This window comes from Pinus tabuliformis, chromosome 6 (assembly GCF_031772625.1).
Source record: "Pinus tabuliformis cultivar Carrire ecotype Pingquan chromosome 6, CPIR1, whole genome shotgun sequence".
Taxonomy (NCBI): domain Eukaryota; kingdom Viridiplantae; phylum Streptophyta; class Pinopsida; order Pinales; family Pinaceae; genus Pinus; species Pinus tabuliformis.
Genome location: NC_142292.1, coordinates 672,065,473 through 672,088,207, shown reverse-complemented (window position 1 = coordinate 672,088,207; position 22,735 = coordinate 672,065,473). Strand labels below are relative to the sequence as shown.

Below are 22,735 nucleotides of genomic sequence, written 5' to 3'. Positions count from 1 at the left end.
GGAAGTTAGCCCTACCCGGATTTGAAGACAAAAAGTTGATTAAATATTTATTGCGATCTGAAATGACTAATCTGGACTAATCTTATATTCTGTTTCTGTGCAAGAACGGCTAAGAATAGAGTTGAACGGAGCTAGAGATTCAGTTCACTATGGCTGAGCAAGAAAAAGCATCTACCTATGTGGGTGAAACCCGCGAGAGTTTGAGCTCTTTGCTTTTCAACAAGAAACGTGATTTCTTGATCAGAAATAATGGACACAAGGTATGATTGCTATACTTTTATATATACAGTTGTGATATCATTAATTTTGCTCTAAAATTGCATTCTTGTATTGAGTCCAATGTGATTTACAGGTGAAAGTTGAAGAACTGGAAGGGAAGCATGTGGGGCTGTTCTTTTCTGCCCATCAGAGTCCTCCATGCAGGTCTTTCACCCCTGTTTTGTCGGAAATCTATAAAAAATTATCAGAGAAGGGGGACTTCGAGATTGTCTTCATTTCTGGAGATCGTAATCAGAAGTCATTCAAGAAATACCACTACACCATGCCATGGCTTGCCCTGCCATTCTCAGATAAAAATACAAGGATGAAGCTTCATCAGGCCTTTCAGGTAGATGGCATTCCGTCCCTTGTTGTTCTGGACAAAGAGGGCAGAGTTATAACGACAGAAGGTGTGAAGATTATTGAAGAATATGGTGTTGAAGGATATCCATTCACTGCAGAGAGACTTGATGAGCTGAGGGCCAAAGATGAGGCCTTAAGGGCTGCACAGACTGTAGAGTCCCTTCTGGTGTCTGATGAACGAGATTTTGTCCTTGGCCATGGAGGAAGAAAGGTCGGTGTTTTCCCTTCTTCGCTTGTGTTTTTCTTTGCGAGCAAATCTGGTTTTGGGTTCTTTATGAGAATGTAAGAATGAATGCATGTATTTAATTGGGCAATGGAGCTTGAAAACCTAGAGAATAGATTATGTATGCATCAAGTTTAATTGGGCGATTGGGTTTCATAAAACGATTGGATGCTTTAAGGGTTTAGGAAAAATAGATGCACAGATTTTATTTGATGATGGTCTCATTGTCAATTTGGGTTTTTGCCATTAAGTTCCTGTACCTGAGTTTGTGGGAAAAACTGTGGGTCTGTATTTCTCAGCCCACTACTATGGAAACTTCCCTCCAGAGCTTGTGGGGATATATAATGAGTTTTTGAAGAAAGGGAGGCCTGTGAGATTTTGTTTTTCTCGAATGACCAAGAGGAGAAAGAGCAAACCTGCCATGGCTGGCTTTGCCATTTGGGGACAACGCTGAAAAGAACTTGTCTTGCTACTTCCGAGTGAAGGATATTCCAACTTTGATTATTTTAAGTCCAGATGGGAAAACAATACAAACTGATTTGTGGCCCTCCCTTATACTAGAATATGGAATCAGAGCTTACCCATTTACAGAAGAGCGGCTGGATGAGCTTGAAGTGGAGGATAGTGTCAAACGAGAAGCACAAACCCTGGAGTCACAGTTGGTTTCTGATGAGCACAACTTTGTGATTAAGCATGGAGGTGCCCGGGTGAGTTACTGAGATCTGCTCACTACCTTCACTGTTCTTATGACATGATTCTTGAATCACATCATACAAATAAGTTATTTTCCTTCATAACACACGGGGGGTTATATAGACAAGTGGTCAGACAGGGTGCCTCATTGGGCTCCCCCATATTAGTTTGGGCTTGTAAATCGTGATAACGCTGATAAGCGGACAGGGCGAGGTGGAGGTGGAAGTTCGTTGTGATTTTTGATATCCTAGAAGCTTATCAGGTGGAGCAGCAATGCCAATTGGTCTTATTTGTTTAATCCTGTGCTATCCCAGGTTAATGTGGCTACAGTTCCCCTGTTTTCCAACCAAAAAAAAGAGCTTACTTATAATATTCGTGCTACAGAAACATAGATTCTCATTCACAGAGTATCAGATATAAGACTGGTTGATTATCATATCCAGAAGTACTCAGATGTAGACTAACAATATAACAAATCTTCATAGACACAATTTGGGATTTGCAGTTTACAAATTAATTGTTTGAATCTGGTTAAAAGTATGATATGCTCCTAGGGATGTAAGCCGTAGATATACACATAAGTTAGTAATTTTGCTCTTGTGTGCTGTGGAACTAGAGTGAACAGGGGGGCAGTGTTAAGCAGTGAAGAGTGTGAATTTGTTCATGGAAGTATGAAATACTTATCCAGTGAGGTTTTACATCTCTCAGGGTATGAATTTGGGTTGTTTTCATGGTGAATTCTTGTTATCAACAACTAAATCACAACTTGACATGGCAACTGAATCACAACTTGACATGGAATATGGTCAAAACTCGGTACTCTCCTGGGTGATGCTGATAATTTATATGTTTTGATTCTTGTAACAGGTCCCGGTCGCTGAGCTTGTGGGGAAGACAATTGGTTTGTATTTCTCTGCCCATTGGTGCCCACCTTGCCAAAGTTTTACTCCAAAGCTTGTAAAGGTATACAACGAACTCAAGGAAAGAGGAGAAGCGTTTGAGATTGTTTTCATCTCTAGTGACAATGATCAAAAGGCTTTTGAAGATTACTACAAAAGCATGCCATGGTTGGCTCTTCCATTTGGAGATAAAATTGATAAGGATCTCTCTGAGCTTTTCTGTGTTACACATATACCATCGTTGATTGTGGTGGGTCCAGATGGAAAAACTGTGACGGAAAATGCCAAAAGTGCAGTGTCTAGATTTGGAGCCAAGGCTTTTCCCTTCACTGATGCTCATCTGAAAACGCTGGAGGAGCCAGGGCTTAACCCTTCACTGATGCTAAACTGGAAACGCTGGACAAGTAATGGAAGAGCTGGGTGAGAAATCGCATTAGGAGGTAAGCCTTACAGCCAACATGAACACCCTCTTGTATTGACAGAGAGGCAAGATGGCACTGCCATGGTCTTATTATTGTAAAAATTATGACTACAATATTCATCTGGCTTGTGCTTTGAAGGATCTGAACCAGGGACAAGGGTCAAGACACAGATGTTTGTTACAAGGCTGAAGCCTGATGATGATAAAGGTAGCTCATTAAATATGATATGCTTCGAGGTCTTTGATTTTGTGTTTGAAAACGCCTTGTTGGATAGACCCATAGATAACTGAACTCTGTAAAGATATATTTTCTGCAAATAAGCTATATGCAGAAAAATACAAACGCAATTACATTGCCACCACTTAGCGTAGGTAATAAAAACCATATTCAATATAAATATTTTTTGTTTTATTATAAAAATAACATCCAAATAAACAAGATAATAATCAAATATCTAATCTCTATAAATATAATAAAATATCTGTTCAAATCTCCAGCTGAGGATTTAACGTAAATGAGAACTAAAATATTTCATAATTATTTAAATTAAAAATGTTAATAATATAAAAAATAATTAAAAATTAAATATAAGTCGATTTAATCCTTTCAATTTTTTTTTATAAAATTTCATTTTAAAATATTCCATAATTATTTAAATTAAAAATATTAATATTATAAAAAAATAATTAAAAATAGTTAATTATTAAATATAAGTCAATTTAATCCTTTCAAAATTTTTTGTTTATAAAATTTCATTTTAATTTTTATTACTGCACAATTATTTATATATATATATATATATATAAATAAATTTAGAACTTTGAAAAGAACCTGAGAAATTCAGGGTTTTACAAATTAGAATATGCTATTAAATATTCCCCAGATTCAAATTCTGTGAGCACACGAAAAAAATGTGCCTCCCAAAACGAGTTGTTTACAGTAGGCTTTAAACGTGCCTCCCAAAACAAGTTGTTTACAGTGGTTTTTTTTGGTATTTAGGTGTTTATTAATGGAGTCGTGGAGGATTGTTTTGAAAATCAAAAGTGGTTGGAATTTGGATAAAAAAATTCAAATTTTTTGTAGATACAGTATTTAAATAATGTTTTTGACTGTGAAAATAGACTCAACACCATCAAAAACCTGCAAAGTATTTAAAATTATAAAATTTGATTGATTTTATTTAGATTTACAAAAATCTCTACCAAATTTTTTCAAAATATGACAAAATTCCCTGAATTTAAAACAAAAAAACATAATTGCCAGTTAGACTGCGGCCTTACCAATGAATCAAACAATTGAAATAATTATACTAACCTTGACCATGCTGATGATGCATATGCATACGGATAAATTTATGTGTTTACCGACAAAACAAATTTCAAACCAATGACACCGCAAAGTTTGAAAATTCAAACAAATGACTCAGCAAAAATTAAAAATTCATCGAAAATATTTGTGGATAAAGCTCTGTTCATACCTAGAACACAGGCCAAAAAAAAAAGGACATTGTTATTATAAATAATTCACAATGTGAACATCATAAATATTTTTGGAATGTATTTTTTTTGTAGGGCTACAAACCAAAAGCAAAAGTAAAAGTAAAAGTAAAGTTCAAAAGTATCATTGAGTTGAGATGGCAATTCTTATTTCCATTTCTGTAGTATTATAAATAGTCTCTGACATGATATGCGCTTGCTCTCTTTTTTCACGCTCCATTCATTTCTTGACGTGCTGTTACTCAAAGAACGAGCGCTATTTCCTTCGCTTATCAAAAAAACATTTAAAATGCTATAAAAGTGAAAATAAGAATTTCCGTACTGAAATGGTAGATCAAAGTTGAGTCAGCATCCTTATCGGGATCGTTACCTGTCACTGTTAAACACAATTCAAAGGGAGTTGCCAACTGGCCATTGCCAACCCAACCTGGCCTGGGTGAAATATCCTCCACAATTTAAGGTTCCAGGGTTTGTCTCGTCACATCATTAATTAACGTGCTGCTAGAAAATTTGTGCTAGGGAATCTTCGAAAAAACATATGATTTATAGCCGTACCACCGAGAGGCGTGTTCAAACAGTACACCACCCAATTTAATATTGAGATGTTGATGAATTAACACTTCGCACAAGCGTACAAAGTGCAAACTTATATCCAGCTTACGTGGAAACACTTATCTTGATTGCACCGTTGGGTATCCAACTATTGGAAACTGTTGGCTCACGATAAAAAAATAGCATGTCACCACCACAATATTTTAAAAAGATTTATGAGAGGGCTGTTAATATCTGGCCCACACTCATGGAATTTGATGAACAAATTGTGGTGATTTTCTCATTAAATACAGTCAAAAAATTTTCATAACCATTAACGTTTTTTGTTAAAATGACTAGAACTAGTGCTAGAGTTGTCTAAACCATCAAATTTGATGGGTGATTCAGATTTGAAATTTCTACTTTGCTAACGCATATGTATATGGTTAGGCGATTTATGTAGTCACAAGACCAAAATAATAATTTTCTATAATAAAAAGAAGCAGAGTTAGCATACGTTCTTCTTTGAAGACAACATTCTTGAAGAAGTAAATGAGTACATGTACCTTGGGAATGACCACCAAAAAAAAAGAATTTTAGGAGGGTGGAAACATTATATGCTCTTCAAAACAGACGTAGAGAGGCAGAGTTATGGGATTGGAAAATGATTAAAGTGCTTTTTGGACTCCTAGTTTGTCCAGATGCTATATGGGTGTGAATTGTGGGCTAACAACACCCCAGTCTCAAAATGGAAACAAATTGAGAAAGTCCAAAATAAAAAGTTTGGTATCTTATGAGATAATGTTGAGTGAAACATGAGCAACTACCATCGAAGAAATTGCTATGGTGTGGCTCATAAGATATCTAAAACAAATTGAGCAAATGAGAGTAGGTAGATGGCCTAATCTTATCTTCAATGAAGGCATGAGTGAAGAAAGAAAACATGGATGAGATAAAACTACACATGGATGCAAAAATGGAATATCTACCTGTCCCACAAATAGCAAGGAGCTAAAGAATTTTGTTATGGAGAAGTTTTGTAAACGGGTATGGGGAAAAGAGTTGGGTAGAAAGAACAAGTAATACATTGAGGAATTCAAACCTACGTGTGATCTCCAACAAAAAGAGTACATTAGAGCTAGCATTTTGTGGAGGGAAAAAGTTCTTATTGCTCAATTAAGAACCAATTCGCATAAACTTTGGTGTGAAACAAGGCAGTGGAAAAGGCCTAAAGAAGCTTGGGAAGAACGAGTGTGTACATTTTGCATCTCTGGGGCAGTGGATTTGGAAAAACATTTAATTTTGGAATGTGATGCATTCAAAGATATCAGAGAAAGTTATGTGAATATGTTTAGCATCGGTTCCTTGGCATTGTCTTTCAGCGAGAAGATTGTTAGAAGGTTGGGCTAGCTCATTATCGATTTGAATAAGAAAATGATTGAATTGCAAAAGGTGAAAAAACATGGAATTGGTGATCCCATAGTCTATTTTTACTCTCTGAGCATTAAAATATCATTTCATTTCATTGTATATATTTTAATTAGTCAAATTTTGTCGTCGTTGAGTTGGTTGGTACAACTGAGTGGACATAAAAAATGTCTTGCAACGTTCGAAACATAGTCGATAATCGAAACTTAGTTAATACCAAGTTCTACAAGAGAAATTCGGAAGTCAAAACCATCTATTGATATTAAAAATTCTCTCACTCCAAAAATGTTTCTCATGCAACTACATAAAACATCTTAAGTATTCTTTCATCTTAAATAAGCTGCATTGTATGTTAGAAAAATTGAGAAGCACAAAGATTGTTCACACAACTCAAATTACACATTGTATTCTATTGATCACAACAATTACATATACAAGAATTGATCCAGGTGGATCTTCAGACACCATGGCATGGAAACACTCGAAAATAAAAGTGTTCAGAATGATGTCGAACTAGGATCAGAGCGTAGATGTCATCTTCCTGATCGCAGAGGTGCGAGCGGTTTGTCAATCCGAGGCCGGATGATGAAGTTATTGCGAAAAGAGTTGCCTTGGTTCCTTTGAAAAAAAGAGGTTTTTCTCATAAAAATGGGTTTTAAGCCTTTGTAAGGCAAATTGCATCAGGAGTCGTGCCAAGGGTGGACTTAAGGCGGGTCTTTGGAACCCCCGATCAACGATCTTCGATTAATCTGGATTAGGGGCAGGCAATCGGCGATGACGGGACTTTAGAGCCAGCGATGGAGCGATTACCAATATCGGCGATCGAAACGATCGGCGATCAGTGTCGGCGAAACCCAAATGCTGAGGACCAGGACCCCGGGCTGTAACGATTGCGATATGCGATGCGATCTCAGCCATCGAATTGGAAACCGATCAACGACCATGATTCGATCGGCGATCGGCGATCTGCAATCCCAACTGGTGATATAGCGTAGACTCGATCAATTTATAGGTCCGATTTTATAAAATTTGAAATCTGAACTTTCGGATTTTTCAATGTTTTCCAATGTTTTTCGGGTTCTAGTATTATTCTTTTAAAACGATAAAAGGCTATTTTTTAAAGGTTGTTGCGCCCGTCGATTGTTCTATACAAACGACTTCTATTCTTCAGCAACAGATCTCCGATTTTGAAGCAGCATTGTCCCCAAACGTGTTATAAAACATGATGGGTGACAGAGAGCTGAGGCTGGAGAAGGGAGAGAGAGCCTGCATGCCAGAGAGTGCCCGAGAGCGTGAAACCCTATGCTAGAGTGTCGAGAGCATGGATGCAGAGAGCCGAGAGCGGCGAAAGGCTATGTAACAGAGGGCGAGGGCAGTATAACAGAGAGCCCGAAAGACTACGTGGAGAGACTGCGTGGAGAGAAGCCTGAGAGCCTGAGTACGTAGAGAAGCATGAAGCCAGAGCAGCGCTTCAAATCCATAGAGCCGCAGAGCTACAAAGAAGCATGGAAGCCAGAGCTGCGCTTGAGATGCGTAGAGCCACAGAGCTTGAACTTCAGGCAGATCGCAGAGCTGTAGTGACATAAGCCAGAGTGCTACAGAGCCAGATAGCCATCGATCTACAGAGCCGAGAGTCTAGAGCAGTTTTTTTGTTTTTTTTTTTATGATCAATTCTTCTCTTCATGATCGATTCTGCTTCTTTTGATTGATTATTCTCTGTGATCGATTCTTCTTCTTGCAATCAATGTTGTGAAATCGATGTTTAAGCAAGTTTCAACACTTTGACAGTCTGATTCAGATGTCCACATTCTTGTGCGAGCAACCATCTTCTTTCATCGATGCCTTGAGATCGATGGTCTGAGCAGCTTCAGCAGTGAGATATCCACTTCTTCCCGTGGTGTGAGGTATATGGTTATTGTCCATGTACTTCTTCTTTTACATTACGCTGCATGGATCCTTGATTGATATTGATGCAGGATCTTCTTTATTACATGTTGTCATGATTCCTTGCTTCATGTTATGCAGAATTTTCTATATGATGTACTTGCTGTCATAACTCTTCATGTTATGCTTTGAGATCCCTTGTTGTATGTTGCTGGGATACTCTTATTGTCGTCATGCATGTGTTTTGCTTTGACATCCCTCTTGTGCCATATCGGCGGGGTGTGCACCATGCTTGTTTTTGTGTCATACTGATAGGAGTCTTTTGATTGAGAGTTCTAGTTGTGGAACATCTCTTAGAGCCACTTTTGCGTGAGAGCATTCTTCCTTGTATGATCAAGACATCATCTATGTGTACATCACCTTATTGGCAGCACTTAATGCAGCGGCCTACACCATCTTGATACCGGGGCCCGAAGACGTAGTCTCTCCTGGACGAACTCTGTTATCAACGGCTTATGTTTTCATGCGCTGATGATTGTTATGTTCATCTTCTTTTCTGCATCAGATGTATTCATTAACGTTTTTTTTAAAGAAATTTTAACACATCATGAAAGTAAAAGGTCTTAGAAGGGTCTTTCTTCACACTCGGACCTGAATTAGAAGTACATGATACTTCTAGATCCGAGAATAGTGGATTTAGATTACTAAAAAACGATAATACAACTAATAATCTAGGAACTTACACAATTACAGCTCACAACAATTTGGAAGTCATGGAAGCATTATTTCCAATACCCTCCATTAATGTTTACATGACAAATACAAAAAATAGACATTACAACAATAAATGAATCTTTGTTATGTTTGTCTAAAATGGTCATCACTAGCACTCATATTCACTCCGAAATCTCACGGTTTTCGATATTTTCTTCACCACACTTTCGAGCTTCCCACTTGATTCATTTAAGACATAACCATTTCATATCATTGTTGATGTACTTTTCAAAATTGATGCTTCTCAACTTCCCGGAGCGCAACGGGTTAGTCTTGATAATGAAGCATATTATGGAACTACCGCCATCTATTGAATATATGACTTTCCTCTATATTCACTAGTTATCTAGGATAGCATTTTGGCTACAAAATATTTTCGGCAGATAATTCTACAACTTGACCTTGTATAAAATAACTTGTACTAATGCTCCCAAAGCACGACGACTCACATTAGTTTGTTAATTAATTGTACTGTTCTTTGTGATTCTGCATTAAATTTCTTTTTACACACCAAAATAATTTCACATATATAACAACCACTCTAAGCAATACAATTTCTCTCTTTTATTTTCTATTTTTTTAATGCAAAAAAATAATTTTATAAATAACAACCAAATGCCAAAACAGACTAAGGCAAAACCAATGCCTTCGATCTATGCATACCTCGATCAAAGCAGCGCTGGGTATAGAAAGTGCATCAACAACATTATATCGTTCTCAATACATCTTGCTCTCACCTTCATAACTGATCTCGACAACCAAAAGGTTCCACAATTTTTTTTTACTAGCAGATCTTAGTACTTTTGGGAGATCTTTCTCCATCCAAGGTGTTGTTTCCATTGTAACAATGTTCAACATTCTACCAGATGTCTTCTGATGGAAATCAGTGGAGGAAAATCCTTTTCCATCCATTAATAAAGGGATACAATGGTTATCTTTGGCGGTCTTGTTGCTTAGCATTGATCTCGGTAGCAGTTTATGACTTTTCATCCATGCCTTTCAACTGAGATTCCATGATCGCTCATGCCCAGATTGCAGGTAGGTTTTCATCCTCTCCAACTGCAAATTAGAGTCACCACAATACGAACCCTCCATGGGTTGTGACGGCTCCACAGACTTCCTAGAAACATACATGATTTTTCCATCCGCAAGAACATGGACAATTTTCAATGCTTGTCGGTGGTTTTTTAATTTTCTGAACCGATGTCGAACCTCAAGCTTGGTACTAAATGGCCTGCAAAATTTCTTAGCAATAACAGATCTTCTTAATCACAGTTGATTGACACGTACTATCAATTTTACAATATCCTTGTCTGGGCCTCCAGCGTGATATGCCTATCTGTGGATTACAGACTCACTCCGAGCGTGAAAATTCATTTGGCGTTCTATTGTGGCTCAAGTCTAATTGGCGGCTAGCAGACACAGAGGAATTTTTAGAACGCTGGCTATTCGCTGCATACTGATCAACAAAACCAAGTTCTCTCACACACAGATCTAAACAAAAAGAAATAAAATTCAAAATAGAAAACAATCTTCACACATCTATACTAATCATGTACCTAACACTCAAGATTATCTCACATTTTCTTGGTTCTCCTTTGGAGGAGTCAAACCAATACCAATTTTGATATCATGTTGGAAAAATTGAGAGAACACAAAGATTGTTCACACAACATAAATCACACACTGTATTTTATTGATCATAACAATTACATATATAAGAATACACGATACTTCTAGATCCAAGAATTGTGGATCTATATTTTGAGAGAACACAAAGATTGTTCACACAACACAAATAACACATTGTATTCTATTGATCACATGAATTACACATGTAAAAATACATGATACTTCTAGATCCAAGAATAGTGAATTCATATTACTAAAAATATCTAATATAGTAATATCTAATAAAACTAATAACCTAAAAACTCACATAATTACAATTCACGACAATTTAAAAATCATCCTAAATTTTAAAAAAATAACATTAAAAATTTTGAGCAACCACAATAATACAAATACATACGGAAAATATGTTAGATTTGTTACAAAAACACACTAAAAATAGTTCAACCTCACCATAATTTTCATGAAATAAAACCCCTCCAACCTAATCCAAAACATTTTGGTCCAACCCCCAATTTCCCTGGCAAGGGGAAACACATTCTCCACCCCCCTAAATTGTCTCTCATGCAACTACGTTTTCAGGGTATTCTTTGGCAACAAGTATTCATTCTTGTGAAATGAATTGCATTATAAATTTAAAAGAACGTTGTTATAATTTTTCCCGTATCTCAAAACATTTTTCTCGTTGTTGTATGTATCCCAAAACATTTTTCTTGAAGTGTGTGCAGCTTCAATCCCATGGTAAGAAGGGGCTCCACTGAAGAAACTATTCACATAAAAAAGAATTCTATCATCCAACCACATAGCCAGGAAAAAATACGATAAAACTATGAAATGATACAAGATATGCAAAAAGAAATGACAAAGATCTTCTTGGACTAGATGTCTGTATAAGAAGTGAGCCCCAAGCAAAAACTCTCCGACAATACCAACATAATGGCTCGTAGACTCAATACTAGGACTTGAAAACAATGTCTAATAGTGCAATTGGAATATGACCCTGAAATGGTGTTTTGCATTGATAACCAAAAGAGTGAAAACCATGAAACATGTTGTGCCATGAATTCGAATTATATGGTAGAGATTTCATATGGGAGTTGTCTATAATGCGACTTTTTGGAGATTCAGGTGACGGAATCTGGCGGAAGAAATTGAGGTTAAATCTTGATTTGTTGCAGTTAAAATGGTTTTTTAACTGCATATTTGGATTCAGCACCCTGAAAAACTCCTGGGACACTTTCATTGTGCAGAAACTAGCTATCAAACTTGCCGTTCCAATAAATTTCTGCCGGATTTCGACCAGAAAAACCCGCCGGAAAAGCTTTCAAAAAGTCGCGTTATAGACAATTGCTTTCCTATGTACCAAAAAAAAATATGTTAATATCAAATCATATTTGTAATGAGATCAATCCATTGAAACCATTGAAAACAATGTGTTTGGAACAACTACAAGCAACCAACCAATGCAAAGGGAGAAAGATCATGCAAGAAAAATAGTTGTAACTATTCAATATCCTCACCATAATACACAACGTGACATAGTTTCTCTTTTTCTGTTAGGCATCACCATTATTTATACAACAAACAACCATTGTCTTCCCGAGGTTCAAAACCTCTTAAGTACTTCTTCAATTAAACTCCCGCCAATCAAAGCAAGTAATTGACTTCCACACGTTTAAAGCCTCTGAGTACCTCTTCAATGGCCACCAACCAGACAAACCAATTGTTTATTTTGCGAGCATGCTTAACACTTTGTCGTGAAAATCTCTCTCTGACATGCGTATATAATACACTGGTGGACAATTTTCAAGTTCATGTGTAGACTTGTTCTTCACCATGAAGGCCCTGAGAGAAATGCGCCTCAACTTTAGTCTCTTATTCATGCTCATACCCATGGCCATCGAATACGTTAAGGTAACGTTTCGAGAAGCTTTCATTCCTCAATAAGAAACTTGACATTCTGTCGCAGTTTATCCTCGAACAACCCCAAAATCCTAGGCATTATCTTCACAAGAATCCCAACTTCCTCTGTAAACCCTAATTCTCTCAAATTTGCAATCTCTGCATAACAATGTACCTATTCAGTGAACTCAACCTACCAAAATAACAAGCAAACGCCTTGGACCCTTTCTCAATGCCCATCCCCTCAATATCCTTGGAAAGTGCCACCAATACCTTCGATGTAGACATTGATAAAGTAGAAGGGTTATCAGATATGACATACATGGTTAGGCTATGGTTTGATTGACATACAAGTCAGGAAGAAAATAACGAAGGGACGCTCAACTTGTTGTGTTGTACACGCTATTAGTCGTGACCATTTTTATACATACATTTTGATTCGACAGATGATTGTATGATGCAACAACTAATGGATTAGCAAGAGGTATGAACATGTTCTTGTTGCAGAGTAGGGTAGGGCCAAAGCCTAATAAATAGGAATTCCTAGCCAATGCAAAATTTGCCATTCCCTCTGAGTCTGTAGTCCTATTCGGACTAAATTAAAACATAACATGAACGGTGAATGATGTAGGGGTATGAGGTTTGGAGACAAAAGACTTCGAATTTTATTTCAAAAATACAAAAGAAAGTTTACAAACAAAGGAGTGGGATTATTTAGCTGCCACTTTACAAAGCTTTCTAGATAGGTTTTGAGCTAGAATTTAGGGATTTGAATTATCTTGTAATTAATTCAAGTATTTAGGTTTAGTTGAGATTCTCGAGGAGAATATCATGCAGATTAGATATTATCTGGGATTACGCAGATTCGATTTATTGATTTAGGATTTGATTGTTGTATGTACGGTATTTATGTAAGTTTTGAATTAGTAGAATGAGATTTTCGCTGAGGAGGATTGGAACGTAAAATATGGAATCTCTTTGTATCTCCATGAATACTGTGCATGAATGGTCAAATACTGGAGGTTTTAATTTCCTTCGAAATATTTCTTAGTTTTGTTGATTTTCAGTTGGAGCCCTTTAGAATTAGATTTTGTATAATCTTGTGTTGTTGCATCTAAATCTTCACTCACTGTGCATTGAAATAACTTGGGTGTATTTCGAAATCACAAAGTTAGTTAGCGACATCCTGAATCTGACACATGAGAAACAAACTTGGCGGAAGTGCTAAGTCTGGCGGAACGAGGAAACCTGACAAATTCGAGAGAAACTCAGAAGAAGATCAGAATCGTTCGATCGGACAGATCCAACAGAGCTAATTGTCATCATGTGCCAACAAGCACAGACGTTAATTCCAAAATCGAACGCGATAATTTATAAAACTAAGTTAATAGCTCAGTTAATCATGACCTTTTGCTTGAAGGGGTCAGATCTGACGGTGATCATGTCAGAAAGATGCACGTGCTTTACTTTAAATTTCGGACGCGATAAGGTTATGAACCGGGGTTTTAATTCCTTTTGGTTCCATGGAAAATTTGAAGTTTTGCCATATACCGGGTAAATTAAATAAGTCTGCTATTTTAGTAGAAGAGATAAATTTGGAGGTTGATGACTGATACTCCAAAGGAAAACCGAGAAGAAGTTCGACCTGAACTTGAAGGAATAGTTTCTCGTTTTGAACGATTATCCTTAACACCTGTGACCAACCCACCAGTGAACCATTGAAATTTTACAGTAATTTTTCCAATGTTTTTGTACGGACAAAAAAATAGAGATTCATGAATCATAAATGTCACTGCTATGTAGTGACATAACAATCGTGCTCGGAATATATGAAAAGTAGGCAAGTTTACTTTTTTAATAAACAATTTCCATATAATAATAGTATTGCATTTTTTTTAAATAAAGACAAACCTTGACAAAAGGCCATCAAACTTACATTACAATCTCAAAAATAATTGAATAATATGTTAATCATCATTAATCATCATTGTTCATAATATTCATATCATCTCCAATGATTACATACCATCTCTACTTCGGTAGACATGTAAACATTATGCACATTTAAACCAAGTATACCTATCACACACTTATTTGATTATGTCGTAGGTGTGGTCTATATTGGAATTGGGCTTGAGAAATTTTGAGTTTTTAATAAATGAGGGGACAAGATTTGACCTCAAAAGACTATTCTTCATCTAATACATCATCCAAAAGATGATATGAAATGAATTTGAATAAGTTTTTAGTTTGAAACCCAAATAAGCTATCAATTTTAAATATAATTTATTTGTCCACTTGGCATGAACCTGATTAGAATGGGATAATTTCAATGTAACCATTTATTAATATGATTGATCATTTCAGTGTTAAGATTTGATTTGGTTGATCGTTTGATTTAGTTACACTATTTAGTTAAGGCGAAGCTTATGTACTGTCTCACTGATTGATGATCCCATAAATTGAACTTCGTCGCTGTTGGCTCCTCGGTCAACTCCTTAACGAAGACTAAGATTTCTTTTAAAATATCAAATTCATGGAAACAAACATTGTATTTGAAGCGTACTGCATCTCTTCCCCAATCACTGATGCTGAGAATAGTTTATTAATTCGCCGATAGGCGTATATATGTGAACTTTAGGTGCAAGGAAGTTTGTGCAAGGAAGTTTGTTGACTTTTCATATATGTGAACTTTAGGTGCAAGGAAGTTTGTTGACTTTTCTTTCTTGTTAATAATGGAGGGGCGGGATTTATTGAGGAGTGAATATGCTAGGTTATTCTTCATCTGAACATTAAATCTACCACTGAAGCGAATGAGAGAGGGAAGTGATGTTGTTTGATGCGGAGGACAAATGTTGTATAATTGACTTTGGAACTGTTGACAGTGATGTTAAGGAATCAACGAAAAATATGATGTTATGGATTAAAATTCCGTTTTTCATATAACTACTTCTCCACTATTATAGTGAAGTTTTACTAGGAAAAAATTAAGTTTTTTAATAAATTAAGCGAGTTAATGAATTCAAAATTAAGCGATTTAATAAATGTGTAATGTTGGTGGTTGTATTAAAAACAACAGATAACTAGTTCTCCACTATTATAGTGAAGTTGTTACTAGGCGAAAATTAAGTTTTTTTAATAAATTAAATGAGTTAAGAAATGAGTATTATTGGCGGTTGTATTAAAAATAATGGATAACTACTTGTCCACTATTATAGTGGAGTTTTTACTAGGTGAAATTAATTTTTTTAATAAGTTAAACGGGTTAATAAATGTGTAGTGTTTTCCGCTGTATTAGAGTTATGGAGTAAAAATTATGAAACACCCACATAAATGTTAATAAATAAATAATTAAAAATAAATTTTAGTCGTGGACGCTAAAATGAGTTGCACTGTGGTGTATGATAATACAGTTGACACTGTCGTGGGATGCTAAATTGGGTTTCATGGTGCTAGAATTCAATGGTTATGTATGTTTCATCTCTCATCTTCATGTTTCTTGGAGGTTCCTGCTGCAATTAAATTTCCTCGATGCATTGTGCTTCCTATGATCCGTGTTGTAGACGTTGGGTTGGTGTTGCAGACATTGGATTGGCATTGTAAACATTGGGTAGTTGTCTTTTGTGAAAAGAATAAGAAAGCTTCACCTTCTTGCTCAGACGGTAATTAGAAAGAGACTATTTTTATTTATTAAGGTTACATGCATGCATGTGGAACTGATAATAATAAATAGATATATAGAAGAAGAGGAAGTGCAGGAACTGTGTTAATTTTAGGTATGTTCTATGCTTAGCGCAATTTACTTAATTTTTCATATTAGCTCAATATCATTCCAATTAGCAATCACATGTAGCATGATAGTAAAATGTAGATAGAACATAAACATAAATCACAGAAGACAAGCCAACACAAGAGGACACAAGATGTGGCACCAGCGAGGGACAATCCCAAATGTGGGGGAACCCTTGATCAATTCTTCTTATATTCTTTAATAGTTCAACAGAGAGAGAGATAGTACATATACATCAGAAGTCAACACTTTGACTTGACAAGGTAAGAGCAGAGATCTTCACCGTGAAGATAACATAATGAGGTAGCTGATCTAAACTTAGGTGAAGGCATACTTCTTCCACTGATCCACCCATCATTGCGCTACACCCAATCAACGAGCTGCTCTCATCAGTATGCTGCTCCCATCACTTAGCAGTACCTCGTCATCATGTTGTACCCATCAAGCTGCTCTTCATCATCATTATGTTGCATCCTTCATGTTGCACTATGTTGCACCCTTCATTGCACTACGCTGCACCCAAATTCATACTACAATACATCATCATCATGTTGCTACAATGCATTCTTGTTGTTGCACTACTCACATCATGTTGTTGCACCCATCATCTTCAAGTTGCTGGAAAGCATCATGTTGCATCCATTGTGTTGTCACCTATCGCACCATGTACATCATCACTACACTGCAATGCTATATCTAATTACCAGCCTTAGTTGCTTGTTATGGCTTGCAGCCTAGCAAAGTAGCTCGTTGTAGCAATCTATGCTTCCAAGAGGTCTTATTCATTCAGTGATCCATTCAACCTTCAAACAACAAACCCATAACTTCTCTTCATTGGATACTTATGCTTAGCATATCATACCAAAACATCACCATACTGTCACCTACAACAAGTGGCTAGATGACTGTGCAATACTTCTTTCAGGAAAACAACCAATTATTCTCCTCCTGCAAACAGTGATTAAGAGCTACCTCAAACAATCCTCCTCAACTGTGGATTGAGGCCTCTAATGACTGCGTCCTAGTGCACATTTACATGTTGTTGTTTGGAGCCACCTTGAGCTGCCTATAACACCCTCCTTAACTGTGGCTTAGTTCCCTCCATGGACTGTGTATTGACCACGTCTAGGACACCATCTTTTGACACATAAGACTGTGGTTAGGGCATGCTTGAATCTTCTTCCTTTTGACTATGTTTAGGGGTAGTTAAGGGCTCCTCTTCCTAGCGTGAGAGGATCCTACACCATGCTGCATAAAACCTTCATTTTAGGGCAGCATAGAGGCTTCTAGTGACTGCAGTTTAGATGAGATCTCCTTTCTGTGTAGAAAGGTCTCCTCTGCTGCATAAAATCCCTTTAGAACTATGGCTAGGGCATAACATGATCCCCATATCTTAGCATCTAGAAGTCTTTACTTAGGACTCACTTCCTTGCGGTGATATCACCTTCTTCCCTAACTGCGTTAGGGATTCTACCTTCATGACTGCGTATTAGTTAGGGCATCATTAGGCCAATGGTTAGGGCTTCTTCATACCATCGTTAAGCTTCTCTATGGCATCATAGAGCCTTCTATATGGTAGTGTTTAGACTTCTCCATGATAGCGTAGAGCTAGGGCATCTTCTTCTTAGGGCAGCGAATACTCTTAAGATCTCTGCTCCCACCAAAACCCAAGACAAGTGGAGAGGAAGAGATCACAAGAGGTGTGTCCAAAATGACTTGCAAGGCACCCATATTTATACTAAAATGTGGAGGACAAGTGGGGGTAATTTGGTTGCTGGCCGACCTTGACGAATTGTCACATAACACAAATAAATTCATATCTCCATGAATACTTGTCGGAATCGGATGATCTTTAGATCAATCCTACACCTCTCGACAAGAGGAATCCAAGAAAAATATTAGTTGCCATAAATAGGATGACATGCATGGATTTTGGCCCCAGTTTCCAATTTTAACACTCCCTCTCAACTAGGGAGAACTCCATTTGCTAATCCATTTGCCAGACTGTACTATCTCTGCAATCAATGCCTTGCACTACTCTGCTCTGCTGAACTATGAAGAAGAAGAAGTGATTGAGACTGTATCGTGCCATCCTCTATTGACCCGAAGTCAGTCCCATCTAAAAGAGAGTGTCTAATACCACTCTTATTGACCCGAAGTCAGTTCCAATAAAGAGAGTGTGTCATACCACTTTTACTTATCTGAAATCAGTTCCAAACAAAGAGAGTGTATCATACGGCTCTTACTGATCCGAAATCAGTTCCAAAAGAGAGTGATTTATATCACTCTTACTGACCCGAAGTTAGTTCCAATTGATCCCAGATCAATATCATCCTAGCATAGGGAGTACGGTAGTAACATTATGCGTCCATCGGTACTACTATGGTCCCTGTCCTGCTTTCCCTACTCATTGGCCAGATGAGAGTTACTTCCCTTGAGTCCCAGACTGCATGTGTAGGATGTCTCAGCAGGATAAGGACGAACCACTCATCCTACCTACATGTCACCAGGGGTATCCCAAGGGAAGGCTGAACCACTCACCCTATGCATGTATCTCAATAGCCGAAGGATGAACCACTCATCCTGCCTACATAGTAAACCGTTAGGGGAAGGCTGAACTACTCACCCTATGGTTGCTCATCACTCCAAGATGTTCCCCCAATTCTCCCGGAGCTCCCAAAGATCAATGTCCATATCATACAAAACCTTTAGGAGAGAGTCTCTCCACGACTCCTAGTCATTCTCGGAAAGTCAAGAATTTGACCTTTCCCAGGGGCTTCGACGGAATATCGACGACCTGCAAATCAGTCCCAATGCAATGGAGCCTTCTTGCTCCTTGATGTAACATATCCCACATAAAGTGGTACCTGATGTCTATATGCTTGGAGCGATCCTAGAACACATGATTCATCAACAATCAAATCCCCCTCTAGTTGTCACAGAAGATCATGATGGTATCTAGTACGTGTCTAAACAGCTCATTGAAGAGCTTCCTCAACTAGGCAACTTCACACAAGGTCATACTTGTAACTATGTATCCAGCCTCATCAGTGCTCAAAAACAACCGACGTCTGCTTCCTTCTCATCCAGGATATCGAAGCAAAACCCAAAGAGAATCAACACCCAAAAGTGCTCTTGCGATCCTCCACATTGCCTGCCCAGTTAGCATCAAAATAATCATGCAGCTTCATATTTCTGGCAATGTATCTCAATCCATGAGAGATTGTGCCCTGAAGATATCTCAAATGATTCTTGGCACAAATCCAGTGAGGCTCAACCATTTATGAGCTCAACATGCTAACTGCAAAACATATATCCGAACAGGAGTTCACCAAGAACATCAATGCTAGTATGAGTTTATGGAACTCAAAGGCATTTCCCAAATCAGGTCCGACATCATTACCACACTTCTTAAAGTTAAGCTTCATCGGGGTAGTCACAGGCTAGCAGTACACCATTCCAAATCCAGAATCCAACTCCCCCTTAATTTTGAAAATGAGAGGGTCTACACCTGTCAGAAAGAGGTTGTCCTCATAAGGTGCCAGTATGAGAGGTCTATCATCCACAACCTTCAAGCAATGGTTTGGATCGGCTTCACTCCTAGTGAATCTCATCTTCATCGGCTATCCATCTATCCTCTCATATCAAGCCCAAGATGTTTTCTCTAAAACATAGAGCTTTCTTCAACCTGCATACATGAGAATCCTGATCATGAATCTCAAACCCCTCGACTTGTTCCACATCTTTGGACTTGCTAAATGAGGGGAATGGCCCACATCTCGGACATGTACCTTCGTGCTCTTCTTGAGTTCAGGCATTCCTGTCACCATTTGACACACATCAGGTAGGGCCCCATAATAAGCAAACCTCCGGTTTTATAGAAGAGATGTGTCAACTGACATGGTCCCCAATGGACTTCCTACAACTTGATACATATTGCCAACCTTGAACTCAAAAGCATATTTTAAAATTCCTTATCCACACACTTATCTTTTCATTGATGAATGCCACCTTGAAAACTTTGACTTCCATTGCCGAAATGGACACTAGGTTCTTCTTGAGATCAGGTACATAAAGAACTTCTTGTAAATGAACTGTGTTATTCTCATTCAATTGAGGGGTAACATTCCCTACACCCTTTCTAGGATAGGTGGCATTGACTCCATGTATAATCTCCACGATTGTTTCCTTCTATATCAAATGAGAGAGAGCTTCCTTCTATCTAATGAAGTGCTTTGAAGCACTACTATCAATAAGACAGGTTCCCAAAGAGTCTGGAGGAGAAGTGGTGGAGAGAGCCAATATAAGATACTACTCCTTTAGTTTATCAGAAACAACATTTCATTCTTCATACCTGGAGTTCCTTGCTTTCTTTGAAGAGTCGGCCATTTCCTTGATGACTTGCATTCCTTTTTCTTTTGTCATTGTACCTGTCATTCCTCCGATCATTGAAGATGCCCCTAGAATCATTGTTATCATCATCAAGTGATGTGTCCCTTCTATTTGCACACTCCTTCGCATAATGGCCAAACTTATTGCAAACAAGGCATCTGCCTTTTGTTCCGCCCTAAGATCTGGACTTCCTTTAGGTAGGCCACGAGATGCTTTCGTTGTGCCACTCTGAAAGTCTTCTCTGCTATGACTTCACCCTTGGCGAATTTGAAGAGGGATGAGGAACTAATTTAGCCTTTTCTCCTTTCCAACTGCCTTCGGTGATTTATCTTTCACTCTTGCTTGGGCTTTGTCTTCACCTCACCTCTGATACCATGTTAATTTTAGGTATATTCTACGCTTAGCGCAATTTACTTCAATTTTTCATAGTAGCTCAATATCAATTCCAGATTAGCAATCACATTTAGCATGATAGTAAAATGCAAATAGAACATAAACATAAATTGCAGAAGACAAGCCAACACAAAAGGACATAAGATGTTGCGCCAGCCAGGGACAAACCCCAATGTGGGGAAACCCTTGATTAATTCTTCTTATATTCTTCAATAGTTCACCAGAGAGAGAGAGATAATACATATACATCAAAAGTCAACACTTTGACTTGACAAGGTAAGAGTAGAGATCTTCACCATGAAGATAACATAATGAGGTTGCTGATCTGAACCTAGGTGAAGTCATACTGCGTACACTAATCCACCCATCATTGTGCTACACCCAATCACTGAGATTCTCTCATCACTATGTTTCTCCCATCACTGATCAGTACCTCATCATCATGCTATACCCATCAAGCTGCTCTTCATCATCATTATGCTGCATCCTTCATGCTACACTATGTTGTACCCTTCATTGCACTATGCTGCACCCAAATTCATACTGCAATACATCATATTCATGCTGCTGCAATACATTCTTGCTATTGCACTACTCACATCATGTTGCTACACCCATCATCTTCAAGTTGTTGCAATTCATCATGCTGCATCCATTGTGCTATCACCTATCACACCATGTCCATCATCACTACACTGTAATACTGTACCCAATTACCAGCCTTAGCTGCTTGTTATGGCTCGCAACCTAGCAAAGTAGCTAGCTATAGCAATCTATTCTTCCAAGAGGTCTTATTCATGCAGTGATCTATTCAACCTTCAAACAACAACCCCATAGCATCTCTTCATTGGATACTTATGCTTTTCATATCATACCAAAACATAACCATGATGTCACCTACAACAATTGGCTAGACAACTGTGCAAGACTTCTTTTAGGACAACAACCAATTGTTTTCCTCCTGAAAACAACGAATAAGAGCTACCTCGAATAGTCCTCCTCAACTGTGGATTGAGGCCTCTAATGATTGTGTCTTAGTGCACATTTACATGTTGCCGTTTGGAGCCACCTTGAACTGCCTATAGCACCCTCCTTAACTGTGGCTTAGTTCCCTTCATGGATTGTGTATTGATTGCATCTAGGGCACCCACTTGTGACACATAAGACCACAGTTAGGGCATGCTTGAACCGTATTCCCTTTGACTGTGTCTAGGGATAGTTAAGGGCTCCTCTTCCTAGCGTGAGAGGATTCTTCACCATGTTGCATATAACCTTCATTTTAGGGAAACATATAGGCTTCTAGTGATTGAGGTTTAGATGACATCTCCTTGCTGCATAGACAGGTCTCCTCTATTGCATAAACTCCCTTTAGACCTGCGGCTAGGGCATAACACGATCCTCATATCTCAGCATCTAGAAGTCTTTACTTAGGACTCACTTCCTTGTTGTGATATCACGTTCTTCCCTAACTGCATTAGGGCTTCTGCATTCATGACTGTGTGTTAGTTAGGGCGTCATTAGGCCAACAGTTGGGGCTTCTTCATACCAGCGTTAAGCTTCACTATGGAAGTGTATAGCCTTGTCTATGGAAATGTTTAGACTTCACCATGACAACGTAGAGCTAGGGCATCTTCTTCTTAGGGCAACGAATACTC

At 37.9% G+C, this 22,735-nt stretch overlaps 1 pseudogene across 1 annotated transcript; it reads left to right on the top strand.

Annotated features, from left to right (window-relative positions):
- Positions 1-3,085, top strand: LOC149260421 (putative nucleoredoxin 1; annotated as a pseudogene). Its single transcript, XR_016258293.1, has 4 exons — positions 1-260; positions 353-836; positions 1,096-1,551; positions 2,405-3,085. The product of XR_016258293.1 is annotated as a putative nucleoredoxin 1 (transcript).
- The last annotated feature ends 19,650 nt before the right edge of the window (positions 3,086-22,735 follow it).